The sequence below is a fragment of the Grammomys surdaster genome, unplaced genomic scaffold (genome assembly GCF_004785775.1).
Source record: "Grammomys surdaster isolate TR1022 unplaced genomic scaffold, NIH_TR_1.0 229, whole genome shotgun sequence".
Lineage (NCBI taxonomy): Eukaryota > Metazoa > Chordata > Mammalia > Rodentia > Muridae > Grammomys > Grammomys surdaster.
The window spans coordinates 4,172,664-4,187,772 of NW_021604674.1; the positions used below are offsets into that span (position 1 = coordinate 4,172,664).

Below are 15,109 nucleotides of genomic sequence, written 5' to 3' on the forward strand. Positions count from 1 at the left end.
CACTGGGTCAGAGGTGACGACTGTGACACTGGGTCAGAGGTGACGACTGTGAGCACTGGGTCAGAGGTGACGACTGTGAGCACTGGGTCAGAGGTGACGACAGTGACACTGGTGCTGAGAAGCAAGCCCGGGCGTGGTCTGTGGTCAGTGCTGTCTTCTAACACTGACAGCCCTCAGCACAACTTTCTTGAAAATGAACCATTTCATTTTTAGTTTTCTAGATACAAACTTGGGCATTGTAGATATTTACTGTAGCTGTCTTAATATTATTTTAAAAGACAGGCTACAGTGTTTTCTAGTATATGCTAAGGTTGTGGAAATTCTTTAAAGCAATGGGACACTGATTTACCTCCCTCCTTATCCTTGAGTCGCTAACAGGTGGGACTCAAAGCTTAGGTGTCCATTCTCACTGTGCATGACTCAGGTTAGTGAGACTGTAAAGCACTGTACCTGAGTCAACCTGAACTGTTCTAAAACTCAGTTGTTGTTTAAAAGGAGCTTTCCAGCCTGGCATAGTGCTGCAACCTTTAATCTTAATAGTTTGTCTTGAAAAAAACAAAACAAAACAAAGATCTCAATATTTACTCTTGGGAGGTAGAAGTAAGTGGATTTCTGTAACTTCAAAGCCAGCCTGATCTACATAGCAAATTCCGGGCTAGCCAGGGGTTCAGAGTGATACTCCATCTCTAAATAAATAAATACTAAACAAAAAATTCTATTGGAGTTTACCAGATTTTATATAGCCAGCATCTATTGAAAAAATGAAAAATTTTAATCATTACTCATATTAGAAAACTTTATTTAAGGAGTTAATAATGTTCCTATTGTTTCCCAAGTAATAAATTTTTGTTTTTATATTTTCTCTTAGTAACACTTTTTAGATCTTTAAGAGCACTTGGCTAGGTATGGGATGGCATAGACTTATGAATCTCAGCTCTCTGGAGCCTCAGGGAGGAGGGAGAAGGGAGGACAGCAGCAAATTCAAGACAATCTAATCAACATAGCAAGTTCATATCAGCAGTACTCCATGTCATAAACCAAAACAAAAGCTAAAGCACTGTTAGCTTAGGGGATGTAGCTCAGCTGGTAGCGAGCTTGCTAGCATGCGTATACAAAGCCCCAGGTTTGATTCCTAAGCACTGCTTAAACTGGGTGCAGTGGTACATGCTTTTAAGTCCTCAGCTTCATACGGAACTTGAGGCCAGCCTGGGCTACAAGACCATGTCTCAAAAAAAAAAACCATTTAATTAATTTCATTAAGATAGTAAGTAGTTTGTATAGGTGCAGGTGCTTCTGTAATCCCTAAACTTTATGCTTGCTTACTTCGGTGTTCAGAGGAGACATATGGGTTTTTTATATTTTTGATGCAAACTCAATAGAATCCTATATTTGTCAGACAGGGTATAAGCTGTTAACAAAGATGTTGTTTTTAACATTAAGGGGTACTGCTTACTTTTCAATGGCATTAACATTGTTAATGGTTTTTTTCTCAGATTGATATGAGAAAAATCCGATACTATATTAAAAATAGTATTGGATTTAAAATGGGGATGATAGTGTCTAATCCTAAAACAAGATTTGAGGAGATTGTATAGTATGCAATAGACATTTATCCAATTGTGGTGTATTATATAAAAATAATATCTGGAGGTTGGAAAAATGGCTGCACAGTTAAAAAATGTTTACTGCTTTTGCAGAGTACCTGAGTTCATTTCCCAGCAGTCCTATCATAACTACCTGTAACTTCAGTTCCAGGGGCCTTAACAGTGTCTTCTAGACTTCATGGACACCTGTACTTGTATTCACATAAAACATGCACATGCACATGTGCACACAAACACACATGCACCTAATTAAATATGAAAAGCAACAGGGACTGGCAAGATGGCTTAGTAGTTAAGAGATAGCTTAATATTCTAGAGGATCCAAGCTTGATTCCCAACACCTGCATCAGGGCTCACAACTGCTTGTGACTTCAGCTCCAGAGAATCTTAACATCTCTTGTCCCTGGAGACACCCCTATACAAGTGACATACATAAATATACACACATACATACAATTAAAATAAAGTAAAAAAAATTAATTAAAAGTAAAACAAAAATGTGAGCATAGTAGTACATGCCTATAATTCCAGTTTTGGACTTTAGGCTGTTTTACAGGAAAATCTTGAGTTTCAAGTTTCAGGCCAGCTGAGGCTATCTCCAAAAAAAAAAAAAAAAAAGGAAAACCAATGTACATGTGAGTGTGTGTGTGTATGTGTGTGTGTGTGTGTGCTTTATAAAGAAAGGGTCTCACTTTATAGCCTTGGCTAGTCTGGAACTCATTTTTTAGATGAGGCTGAACTCAAACTTAAAAGATCTGATTGCCTTTGCGGTTTAGATGCTAGGATTAAAGGCATGCACCATCACATCTGGCTGTATATGTACTATTTTAATGCTTACTTAGTATTAAGATACTATTTTAAAATTATTTATTTTGTGTGAATGGGTGTTTTGTCTGCATGTACGTCTATGCAAGTGTGTGTATAGCTGGTGCCCACAGAGGTCAAAAGAGAGTGTTAGATCCCCTGGGACTGGAAGTGTAGATGTGAATTGCTATGTGGGTCCTCTGAAAGAACGGCAAGTATTCTTAAACCACCGAGCTGTCTTTTGAGCCTCTGTTAAGATATTCTTAAACTCTATTGTTTTGAGGTCTCTCGAAGCCCAGGTGGACCAGGAGCTGGCTGAGATGAGTATGACCTTGATCTCCTGTTTCACCTGGTTCCATCTTTATACTGGCTGAGACTAGACACCTTTATGCCTCGCCCTGGTTTAGGGCAGGATCCTAGGGCCTCTGTTAACCATAGGTAGGCACCCTCCTGATTGAGCTGCATTGCCAGCACTCTACTAAGGTAGTCTTACTGAATTCTTCAGACGTAGCTATTTGTTAAATCTATTTGCCTTGGGCTCCTTAGTGTAAAACCACACTCAGCTAGACAAAAGCTAATCTCATAGTATGTGTGTGAGTGTGTGTGTGTGTGTATTCATATTGTATATATGTAATATGTAATTATATATATGTATATATATAATATGAATACAGAGAGAGAGAGAGAGAGAGAGAGAGAGAGAGAGAAAGAGAACTACTTCTTATTTCATTAGATTTAGAGTGTGCCGTATGAAAATTATTACTGAGATGTCGTGAACATTAACCTCTCTCTCTCCCTCTCTCCCTCTCTCCTTCTCTCCCTCTCTCTCTTTATTCATATATATATGCATACACACATATATATATACACACACACATACATACATACGCACATACATACATAACACACATACATACATGGATACATACATACTGTGAGATTAACTTTTGTCTAGTTGAGTGTGGTTTTACACTAAGGAGGTCAAGGTAAATAGATTGCGGTTAGTTTTGCCATTAGTTGGAGGCTGGCCTAGGCTACTTAAGTGGGAAGGCTACAAAGTGAGACTGTTGGAAAAAACCTCCCAGCCAATCAAAACTGTTGTCTATAGTTTTTCTAGATCAAATTCTCCCTCAAGAGGCCAAACAATGGTCTTGCTATTAAAGGTTTGTTAAAATATCTTTTCTTTTTTACTTTTTTTTTTTGTTGTTGTTTGGTTTTTCGAGACAGGGTTTCTCTGTGTAGCCCTGGCTGTCCTGGAACTCACTCTGTAGACCAGGCTAGCCTCGAACTCTCAAACTCAGAAATCCACCTGCCTCTGCCTCCCAAGTGCACTGCCCGGCTTTTTTTACATTTTTTCATGTGTGGTGTGCATATGTGTGCACTTGAATATCATGTTTGTATGGAGCCCCCACATTTTGGGAAGTCTGTTCTCTCCCTCTGCCCTGTGGGTCCTGGAGACTGCACTCGGGCTCTCAGCTTGTCAATAAGCACCTTTACTTCCCATGGCCTTTCTCCCCTGTGTCCCTCCTTCTTTGTTTAAATCATCCTGCTCCCCTCTTGCCTGAGACTGTCCTTTTTCAAGGCTTTTTCTTTATACAAATAGATATTTACAACCTTATATGTCTGTGCTTGCGGGGCTGTAGCGGACACTGGGCTGTGAGAGGCCGCGGGGGCTCCGCCCGGGCATGGAGAGGTCTCAGCCTGAAGTCCTACGGGGGCAGAGCTCCTGGTTTGGGAGGGGTCTCTGGGCCAAAGTGGCTGATCAGGAGACCAGTGGTCTCTGACCTTGGGCTCCCAGATGCCGCTGGGAGCCGTGGAAAAACTGAGACAGAGTGGGCATTTGGGCTGAACTGGCTTGCAGCCAAGAGATGCGAGAGGGAGAAGCTCCAGCAGCGCCCCGTGGGGTAGGAGACTCTTGGTTATGGCACTCGCTTGGCTGGGTCGGCTGGGTCGGCTGGGTCGGCTGGGTCGGCTAGCTTGCTTGAGTTGGCAGGGCTCGGTGGCAAGAACATAGAGAAGTCTTCTAGCGGGAGAGCAGTGACTCAGTAGTCAAAGGCCTTCTCCACAGTTCCCCACGGTGGGGGCCCCAAAGACACAAGGAAGTTCATGGTTTTGAAAGGTTTATTGTCATGGTGGAAAGTGGATGAAATTATAACCCTCTCCCACCTCAGGGTGGGCCTGAGTTAAATAGGGAGGGAGGAGGGAGGAGGATCTGGGAAGGAATGCTTAATTAGCTATGCCCTCTGACCTTTAGGTATCTCATTAATATGAAGATCTCTTGAGGCTCTGAGGTCTGTAGTCACACCCTCTACCTGTGCTAGGTGATACAAACCTCTCTTTGGGAAGGGCTGTAGGTGCATTGCCCTATGTGACTGAAAGGCGGGATCAATGGAGGTCTTCGGCTGTGTTTCAGGAGCCTGGAGTCTGGGAGCGAGGTGAAATGCATGCCATCCCTTGCAGGGATACCTGTTGGGTCTTTGGCCATCTCTAGCCAGTGCTCCACCAGAAACCAAGATATCCTTTTTTGGTCCAACATGTGCTAACTAGAAACACTTTTTCTTAGCTTTCGTCTTTGAATTCTGTCAAGCATTAATAATAAAGAACTGTATTTGAGACCTTTTATCATGTATTGATGTCTAAAGTCTGAAATAGAAAAAGAAAAAAAAAAAGAAGGTATTACCAGTATAGCCATGAGAAAGTTGACACTGCATCATATTTAAGGTAGTCTTAAGCTATTAATCCTGTAGGAAGTGAATGTAGCTGGTATAAAACTAACTGAAAATATATTAAATTCAAAATAGACTCCTGTTCCATGTGGTAATGTGCTTCCATAGTTTCAGAACTTAGGAAGTGGAGGTAGGAAACATGAGTCCATGGTCAATCTTGGCTACATAGTGAGTTTGAGGTCCCTCTGGGATACAGACAACACTTTTCAAAACATACATATATGAACAAATTCCTTTGAAAATTGTAAAGATGTCTTACTTGCCTTTGAGTGGCTAAGCAGTAAGATACAGGTGCCAAGCTGTATGACAGGCTAGTGTGCAGCTACACTCAGCTTTTTTTTGTAGTTGCTGATGATTGATTCAAACGCAGCTCCTCACTCTTGGGGAGTAAGTGCTCTTAACTGCTGAGCCATCTCCCCAGCCACCGTGGGTAATTTTTTTTTTAATTAAAATTTTACATGTGGTGATATTTTGCTTGCATATATGGCTGTGCGCCACATGCATGCCTTGTCCCCATGGAGGCCAGAAGAGGGTGCTGGACCCCCTGGAACTGGAGTTACAGATGGTTCTAAATCACCATGTAGGTCCTAAGAATCAAACCCAGGTCCTCTGGGAGCAGCCAGTGCTTTCTGAGCTCTCTGTCTAGCCCAAGTAATATTTTTTAAACCAAGTATTCAAAAATGAAGTGTTTTATTCTCAAGTGTGAGTATAATGTTTATGGGCCATAATTCCTTCTCTTGTTTTTAATGGAAAGGTGCCTGTATGATTATACACTAAGGCACTAAATAGAAATTTAAGGTTTGTTTTACAAACTTTTTTCTGTAATTGTTAGTGACACAAGTAATACAATTGTACTTTTATGAAATATAAAACATTATAGGATGATATTTTCTTTTCACTTCCTATTTTTAAGCCTATTAAATTAATTTCTTGTGGCCAGTGAGATAATCACATAGAGAGTATAGGTGTTGCCTCTAAACTTGATGATGTGAGTTTGATTTGCTGGATTTACCTGCATGGTAAAAAGAAAGGATTGATCTTGGAAGTTGACCTCTGACTTCCACACATACATTCTTAAGAGATACAAATAAAAAACTTAATAAATTTAAATTTATTTTTATAAGTATCTTTGCATATGAGTATTTATATATATAGAATATTAGATGTATTTTTCTGCAACTTGTTCAAGAAAGCATATATAATATGCTTATATTTTATGTATGTGAAATTTAACCATTATGGTCTTTTTATAATTTTCTTAGGCACATGAAGTGAAAGTTAGTTAAATATTTTATTCAAAGAGTAAATTACATTAAAAATCTGGTCAATTTTAGTGTTATCCGTGTTAGCAGTAAAGAAGCCTAAAAATGCTTAGTGGTAGAGCACTTACCTGCCATGCACATGGCAGACATAAAGTATGTTCTAGCATATTAGTCAATAAATAGCAAGTCACTCAGATGGAGGTCATGTAACTTAGTGATAAAGCTCCAAGCCAGCAGCATATTGATAGTATTGGTTTTTGAGGATGATCACACGTGTTCTTTTGCAGGTGTGAAATTCCTGCTTGTGGCCTTTTGAACAATTGGTGAGCCATATTAAAAGTTAAATTTCTAGTATTTCAGTTGACCTGGATTTCAGGCTTTTCTAAGTTGATAGAATATAGTTAGTCTCTGACCTCCAAACTGCAAGTAGCAGTGCTCTCAGACGAGCATGTGATGAGTAACTATAGTGCATTCTAACTATGATGCAGGTGAATCCTAACTATAGTGCAGGTGGATCCTAGACTGACTGTGCCCCTCTCAATCCAACAGTGCTTTCCAATAGAAAATGAATGTTTGTGTCTGTGAAAGGTCTTATTTTTGTGTTGCTCTCCTTCATGTGAAAATGAGACTTATGTCTTGGATGATATCTAGGATTTTCATCAATACAACTATTAAGTTTTCCAGGGTCTGGGCTGTGTTGATAGTTTATTCCTGCAAAGTCTTTAAACTTATTACATATGCCGATGTCTTTCTTTCTCTTTTGTCACCTTGAAAGGGTGGTGAGTAACTTCCTTTCTATGTGTCTTTCATTCAAATTGATAAACAATTATGTCTTTCTATTTATGAATGCATAGATTTCATTACAGTTTATATGGTTTAAATATTGGGAGAGGAATTCAAAACAGCTCTGGGCTTATATTTATTGGAGGGGGATATTAACTTTAACAGAAAAGAGAATTAAGAGGGGAGAAGAGCAAGCAAGCTAGCAGTTAAATAGGCTGAGAAACGGAATAGGTTTTCCCCCATGATCAGAAGAGAGTCTTGGAAATAATTTATCGTTTGAAAATACTCTGCTATTTTCTAGCATTAGTAGTTTGAATATCAAAGTTATATTAAAAACTTGGTTCTATACTTATCTCAGACTTGTGTATTAAGTTTGGTTTACGATGAGACCTAAGACAGTTGTGCTAACAATGCCAGATGATGTTTACCATAGGCACTTCTATATACAGACAGTGATGAAATTTTTTGTCTAATATTTTATTTTATTTTATTTTTTTTAGATTTATTTATTTTACTTATGAGTACACTGTAGCTGTCTTCAGACACACCAGAAGAGGGCATCCGATCTCATTACAGATGGTTGTGAGCCACCATGTGGTTGCTGGGATTTGAACTCAGGACCTCTGGAAGAGCAGTCAGTGCTCTTAACCACTGAGCCATCTCTCCAGCCCCTTGTCTAATATTTTAATTAAGCTTTAGGTATGTTTTTTCCTCTCTTAATTTATAGATTACGGAATAAAACTTGTCATCAGAAAAACATTGTAATTGACCAAATCCTTTTCACTTGGAAGTTTTTCTTGCTTGGTTTAAGTTATATTCGAGTCCAACTGTTCTGCTTTTTCCTTCTCAGGCCCAATATATGATTTTATTTTTTTAAATTAACCTTTATATGTATGGGTGTTTTGCCTGATGTATGTCTCTGCACCGTGTATCTGCACTGCTTATGGAGGTCTTAGTAGGACATCATATCCTCTGAGACTGAAGTTATAAGTGGTTGTGAGCTGCCATGTGGGTGCTGGGAATAGAACCTTGGTCTTCTGTAAGAACAACCAGTGCTCTTAACCACTGAGACATCTTTCTTGACTTTATAATTTATTTCTTTTTTTTAAGGTTTCTTTTTTTAAAAAACTATTTATTTATTTATTTTATTTATTTATTTATTATATGTAAGTACACTGTAGCTGTCTTCAGACACCCCACAAGAGGGCATCAGATATCATTGCAGATGGTTGTGAGCCACCATGTGGTTGCTGGGATTTGAATTCAGGACCTCTGGAAGAGCAGTCAGTGCTCTTAACCACTGAGCCATCTCACCAACCTCTCATAATTTATTTCTTAAAAGATGCTCTTTTAAGATTTCACTGGTATGTTTTTTTGGATATATCTTTTCAGCTGTAGAATCCAAGGCATACTGTGTTAGAATATCTAGTTGTGCTAGCAACTGAATACATGGCATTAGCAAACTCTAGGTCTTTCTGTAGCAGAGCTGGAATGACAGATGTCTTGAATTGATCATAGGTTCTTTCTTATCATCTTGCTTTCACTTCAGGAAATGCATAATTTGCTTGATAAACATTGAGTGGTATAATATACTGGTATAAATTCTTGGAATAGAAATAAATCATATTGAGTGGTATGTGTACTAGTAAAATTGTATTCAGTATATGAGAATACAGTTGAGTGATTTTTTTCCATAAATATGATGTATCAATGTAGTGAACTAGTTGGAGCTGACTAGGTAGACAAAATAAGGAAAGCCTTTTTAGACAGGAAGTGGAGAACAAATGGGAAAGAGCAAGCTGTGTGTGGTTAACTGGCTGGTGTGTTAAGTACTGCCCACATGAGGGCTGGAGAGATGGCTCAGTGGTTAAGAGCACTGACTGCACTTCCAGAGGTCCTGAGTTCAAATCCCAGCAACCACATGGTGGCTCACAACCATCTGTAATGAGATCTGATGCCCTCTTCTGGTGTGTCTGAAGACAGCTACAGTGTATTCATATATAATAAATAAATCTTTAAAAAAAAAAAAAAAAGTACTGCCCACATGAATCAACTCGAAAGGAGCAGAGTTTATGTTGGATTATGGTTTCAGTCAACAGTAAGCTGTTTCCATTTCTGGAATGTGGTGAGACAGACACTGGTTGGGAACCTATGGTCAAAGCTGCTTTGATCACAAGGCTCAGTGACATGGTTCAGTGGGTAGAAGCATCTGTTGTCAAGCCTGATCAACTTGTGTTTGACCCCCAACACTTACATGGCCGAAGGAGAAAACTGATGCATACACATTGTGGCATGCACATGCACCTGTGCATACACGTGCATGCACACATTGTGGCATGCACATGCACCTATGCATACACGTGCATGCATGTACACATAAACAATAAATAAAATGGTATAAAACGGAGAGAGAAAGACTTGTGAGATGAAAGGCTAGAACTTTTTAAGTAAGGGGATAGCTGCTCACCTCACAGCAGCATCTGGGGGGAAGATCCCCAACATTTGCTCCTTTAAGGGCATGGCCCCAGTGACCTAACAAATGCCTGCTAGCCCCACCTCCTCCAGGCTGTACCACCTTACACTGTGCAGCAGACTGTGACTAAGCCTTTTACATGTGAGTCTGTTGTGAGGGGCGCGCGTGTAGTGGTCTCGCCGGCAAAAACATACACACACGCACACACACACACACACCAGAATCCTTCCGTAGAAACACGTTTATTTCCCTAAACCAAAAATGGTGGCAGAAGACGACCCCCAGCCCTGGGAAAAGCCCTTATATACCCTAGAGCGGCGTAATCACCTCTGATTGGCTGTATACTCGTTGCGCGCCAAACGCCGTGGGATGGGCTTAGCTTTGGCGGGCTTTACCATGGCACATGCGCACTTTATTTGTTTACTAGGAAGAATTATGGCTGACAGCGCCACCTAGCGATGGCGGACCTTGTCAGCACCTGCTGCGGCTCCCAACATCTGCCCCTTTTTTGTTTTAAAAACAGAGGGTGGTGCTCAAATGTTTGAGGCTTTACAGGGTGCCTATACCAGAAGCCCTAGGGTGCAGCGGCTGAGGAATCTGTCTACTGGCTATTTCTTTTTTTATTTGTTAAACAGGCACTGGTCAATGTCCCGTGTCTAGGCTGACTGACATTTTTCTACGCCCAGCATCAATAGGGCTAACACCAAGGAAAAGCAAGCCACCCTGTCTTAGGCTGCGAGGGATATACCCGCGCCCGGGTCATTGCCACTCGCTAATCCCGTCATGGGGTTGGCTTGTCATCAATTCCTCAGTTGTCTTCATGGTGTAAATCTGGCATGTGGCATCAGCCTAATTCCCATCATTGGGACCAATGGCAGCTGTCCTGGAGACAAAAGGATGGAGTTATCTAACTGGCTGTTCTTGGCCTGTCTAGTGTGGTACCGGTTATGACTCAAACCCATGGTCGATCGAGCGAATTCCATCTTGGGGGAATAAGCGTTCAAGAACCAACAGTTTAAGACCGTCTCCCTTACCCTACCAGGTGCAATGGAAACGAGTCCTCTGGGTGCAAGGGCTAAGGGGAACAGAAAGAGATGCAAACACCCATCCCTGTGCAATGGAGTCATCTCCTAGGGGTGCAAGGGCTGTTTGTCTCAAAATTCAGGTACCACAGCTATACAGACAAGGATCAACCAGGCCAAGACTCCTCACTGACCCAGTGTAATGGGCAAATCTTCTGGGGTGCAACGCTGATGGCCTAACATTTAGCACCACCACTCGTGGGGGGGAGACTGCTTATAATTGAGGCAGTGATAACCACACTGCAGGGGAAGCCCCTAGTACTTTGGAAGCGCCTGTGCAAAAATAGCCTTGTCAAGATTTGTTGAGCTCTGAGTTTGCAACCAACCAAGGATGAATACTAATCCACAACTTAGGGTATACCAAACAGGCCTACTCCCACCCACTTAAAAAAGGGAAGAAAAAGAAAAGAAGAAAGCTGAAGAATTCTAGGAGGACAGTCCCTCAGTCAGGGACAGATCCACGTGCGTCGAGTTGATGTTCACCACAGCTGCTCTCAATTTTCTGAGTGTCTCACTGAAGTTTTCTGAGCAGTTTCCTGTAAGATACTGAAACAATTTTCTGGACAGATTAGTTACACGAGTAAAGTTTTTATACTGTACACTGGTGATGTAAAGTGTACCCAGTTTTCTCTCGCATCTCAATTGGGCTAATTGAAAGAGGATATCTAATCTCTCTCTCACTAAATCAAGGCGTTGATTAAGGATCATTAGCCCGCCTTTTAGTAGGGTACTGGCGGAGGTTTGAAGGTTAACAGTCTCTACCACTGTGGCTGACAATTGGGGGTAGTGCCCACCTGAACAGAAGTTGACATAGCAATCTCAGTGGCAGTGGCGGTAACGGCACTAATTAATATCATCGTCACTATGGCTGCAGTTATACCAAAATCTCTTTTTTGTCTAAATAATGACAGAGTGGAAGGAGTCTCCACGGGGATGGGAACCCATTGTGACTCTGGCAACCATAGCGTGAGTGAATCTTTTAGAATTCCAACACTGGGACATCCAGCAGGTTTTATTGGTACAATTCTTAAAGGTGGAATTTGATAAAATAAACAAAAATACTAGGAACCTGTATCCCTTGGATCAGCACAAGGGCTATCATCAGAGCCTGGAGGGTCTGTCTGGGTGTCACCTTCTAGTATCGCGAGTCGCCTGCTCTGGTAGCCAAAATGGATTGTCTTCTTCCTGTGGAAAGACAAAGCGCTCCCCTGGCTTTTATTAAAATAGAATCTGGACTTTTTCATTGTCCGGTCAAGATGTCTTTTTATTTGACCATTTCTTTTGGCCTATCAAGCTGAAAATGAGGTTTTAGCCAATTAATATCTGTTAACAACTTTTGAGAATCACTTTTTTGGAGCAACAAGTACTCTAAAATCTTAAAGCTCGTTGTACTAGAGCAAGGCTTGTGGAAAACTCTTTTAGAGAGATCAGCCAATAAAATATACAACGAATAATATATACTGAGAGATTTAAACGCTTTAACCTTTTGTATTGAAGCAACAACAAAATTTTTAAGGCCGTTAATCATTCTTTGAGGCAAGCTTTTTTAATGAATGGCTTCATGGGCTCTCAAAAATCACAAGCAATTTCACTTAATGCAAACCTCTCACCTTTACCAGGAGGTAAAGGAACTGTATAGAACAATCTTTTAAATCTATAATAATTTTTTATGCATTTACTTGAATGGCAGCTGGAGTAGGCAAGTCAGGCTGTAGTGTCCCATTAGTCTTATAAATCTTAAATTTGAACTTTCTCTGTGTAGCCCTGGCTGTCTTGGAACTCACTCTGCAGACCAGGCTGGCCTTGAACTCAGAAATCTGCTTGTCTCTGTCTCCCAAGAGCTAGGATTAAAGGTGTGCATCACCACTGCCCGGCCCTAGTGTTTTTTGATTAATTGAATAACCAACTCTTTTTAGCTGAGTGAAGTATCAAATAAAGCCAAGCTGAAGGCAATCTTGTCCTCCAATAATTGTTAATTAGCCCCAGTATCTATCAATCTTCCAAAATCCTTTTTCTTTTAATTATTAATTTAAGATTAGGTTTTTAGTTACTGATAAGACCCAATACACATCAGAGGAACCAAAGCCATTTTGTTTCCTATTACACTCAACAATTTTGGCCTGGCCCAAGGATTATCTTTTCTGCACCAAGGACAGGTGTGTCAGGTAACCTTGGTCACCTGGCTGTTGTTTAAGCCTCTGTTCCTGGGACAGTCACTTTAAAAACTATCTAAATTTCCACATTTAAAACACTCTCCATCTCTATGGCTCTGTGCAGTTATGGCCAGACCCTGATTGTATGAGGGTGCAATTTCATTGCAAAGACAAGTATCTAAGTCTGTCTTTGCTTGTATGATTTGAGAGCTGTGTGGGCAGTTTAACCTGATTAGTATCACACTGACCTTGTCTTACAAGCACGTTAAGATCTCAGCCTGTATGTCTTAATTTACATGTAAACGTTCTTAATCTCTAGCAGGCCAGCATTGTATCACAACCCGTTTTAAATATTTTTATTTAACTCTATCTGCTGTCCCCCTTTCCATAACATGGGCGAATCAAAAAAATTTTTAAACTCAAGATTACAACTGCCAACTGTAGCCAATGGAATACTGGCAGTTTAACTAAACTTTTAAATATCTTTTGTAGCATTAGAGTGTAACCATTAATTTTGAGAAGCAAAAGCAAAACCAATTTAAACAATTTATCTTCTCTAAAATCAACACCAAGCAGACCACCCCTATGCTATAAAGTTTTGCTGCTAATTCTCTACACATGAATGCATGAAGCAGCTTTTAATCTCATTGAAGAGACATTGGTCTAAAATCTTACTTTCTATATACCTGGTTTCTGAACGACTCCAACACTGAGCTAGTTCCACGCCACCTTTCGTTATCAAAGTTGTAAATTTTTAATTACACCCAATAATTTAAGCCAATAGTCTATAACCAAGACATGTAGAACATTTTTATACTTTTAAAGCCGATCCGAAACAACAATGAAATGGCTATATATCTTATTTTTAGATCAAACAAAATTTCTTGTCTTTCTAGCTGTAATTTCAAGAGAAAAGCACCTTGTCACAGAGGTTTTTCTAGGACAAAACGACTCTTAGCTTCCTTATAAAACCCAAAATGCTGCTGGTCTCTTTTAAAAGCAGCTTATGTCAACCTCAATTCCTGAAAAGACCTTTTTTAGCTCCCAAAGGTTGGATCAAGCAGTTTTAACGATCTTTCCTTTTGAACACTTAACAAACACAGAACATTTAGACGACGAAACAAAAGGCAAACACAAACACGTGGACATTGGCGCGCCAAGGACAAGCGACAAGGAAGGACTCTAAGAACTACAGAGAATTTCAGGACTCTCCCGAATTCTCTGCTTCTAGAGGAACTCTGAAATAGCCTTTTCATTCTTTTTGTTGACACAGCTCAGAGAGAGGGCACCTGTATTTTTTAAAAACTCTTTCTCTCTCTCTCTCATATTTAAAATGTAACTTTTTATCTCGTTCATTGGAGATGTAGCGGGCAGCTAATTTAACACTTCAATACCCTGCTTTCTAATTCCTTTTAACCCTGTTCTTCCCGCCTGAAGCAGTTTTTAGGCTGCAGGCAATTTAGAATTCTCTTGACCTATGTTTCGCTGTCACCTCCTAAGCAAAATCGGCACTGGGCCAATTCCTCATTCACCTAGACTGTCTCCCCCAAACCACTCTTCTTGTAAACACAGCCTCTAATTAACCGTCACTAACTCCAGCACTCGATCTCGCGGCGGCGGCCGGCTATTCGGCTGGCATCTATCCTCCCCATCCGTCTCTACATCTGAGTCCTCTGAGTCAGAAGTTAGCCCCTCCGACTCAGAGCTATCACGCCGTAAAAAGCCCGGCTCCTTTACCAGATACAGAGGTTTCTTTCTGAGGCTTCCTGTTCTCCCGTCTCTCCCAAGAGCGTTCTTTCTCTCATCTCTCATCCCCGTGAATTGGTTCTCGGGGAGGCCTGATTTCTTAAATACGTTTCTTTTCTCTTTTCCTTTCTGAATATTTAAGCGCTTCCATTTCTCTGTCTCTGTTTCTGACATGCTGATTTGTAATCCATTTTCCACTCCCCGAGCGGCCACGAGGACCAAAGGGAAGAAAACTAAGGCTGCTAACACCATAGCGAAAGCCTCTAAGGTTCCTGCCAACTGGGGAGGGAAGTGAATCAAATCAAATAGAGACCTGTCTCTCAGAGAACATCCTCTCGTTCTACGGTTCTGGATTCCTCCACGCGTGGATGGCAAGCGGGGGGTCTTCTGTAACGTGCCGGCGATGATAAATTCTCCCGGGTTTTTCGGCACCAAATGTGAGGGGCGCGCGTGTAGTGGTCTCGCCGGCAAAAACA

General features: G+C 40.8%; 1 protein-coding gene across 2 annotated transcripts in view; it reads left to right on the forward strand.

Annotated features, from left to right (window-relative positions):
* Nucleotides 1–15,109, forward strand: part of Tbc1d12 (TBC1 domain family member 12) — an 82,515-nt gene that overhangs the window by 28,759 nt on the left and 38,647 nt on the right. The window lies entirely within an intron of this gene.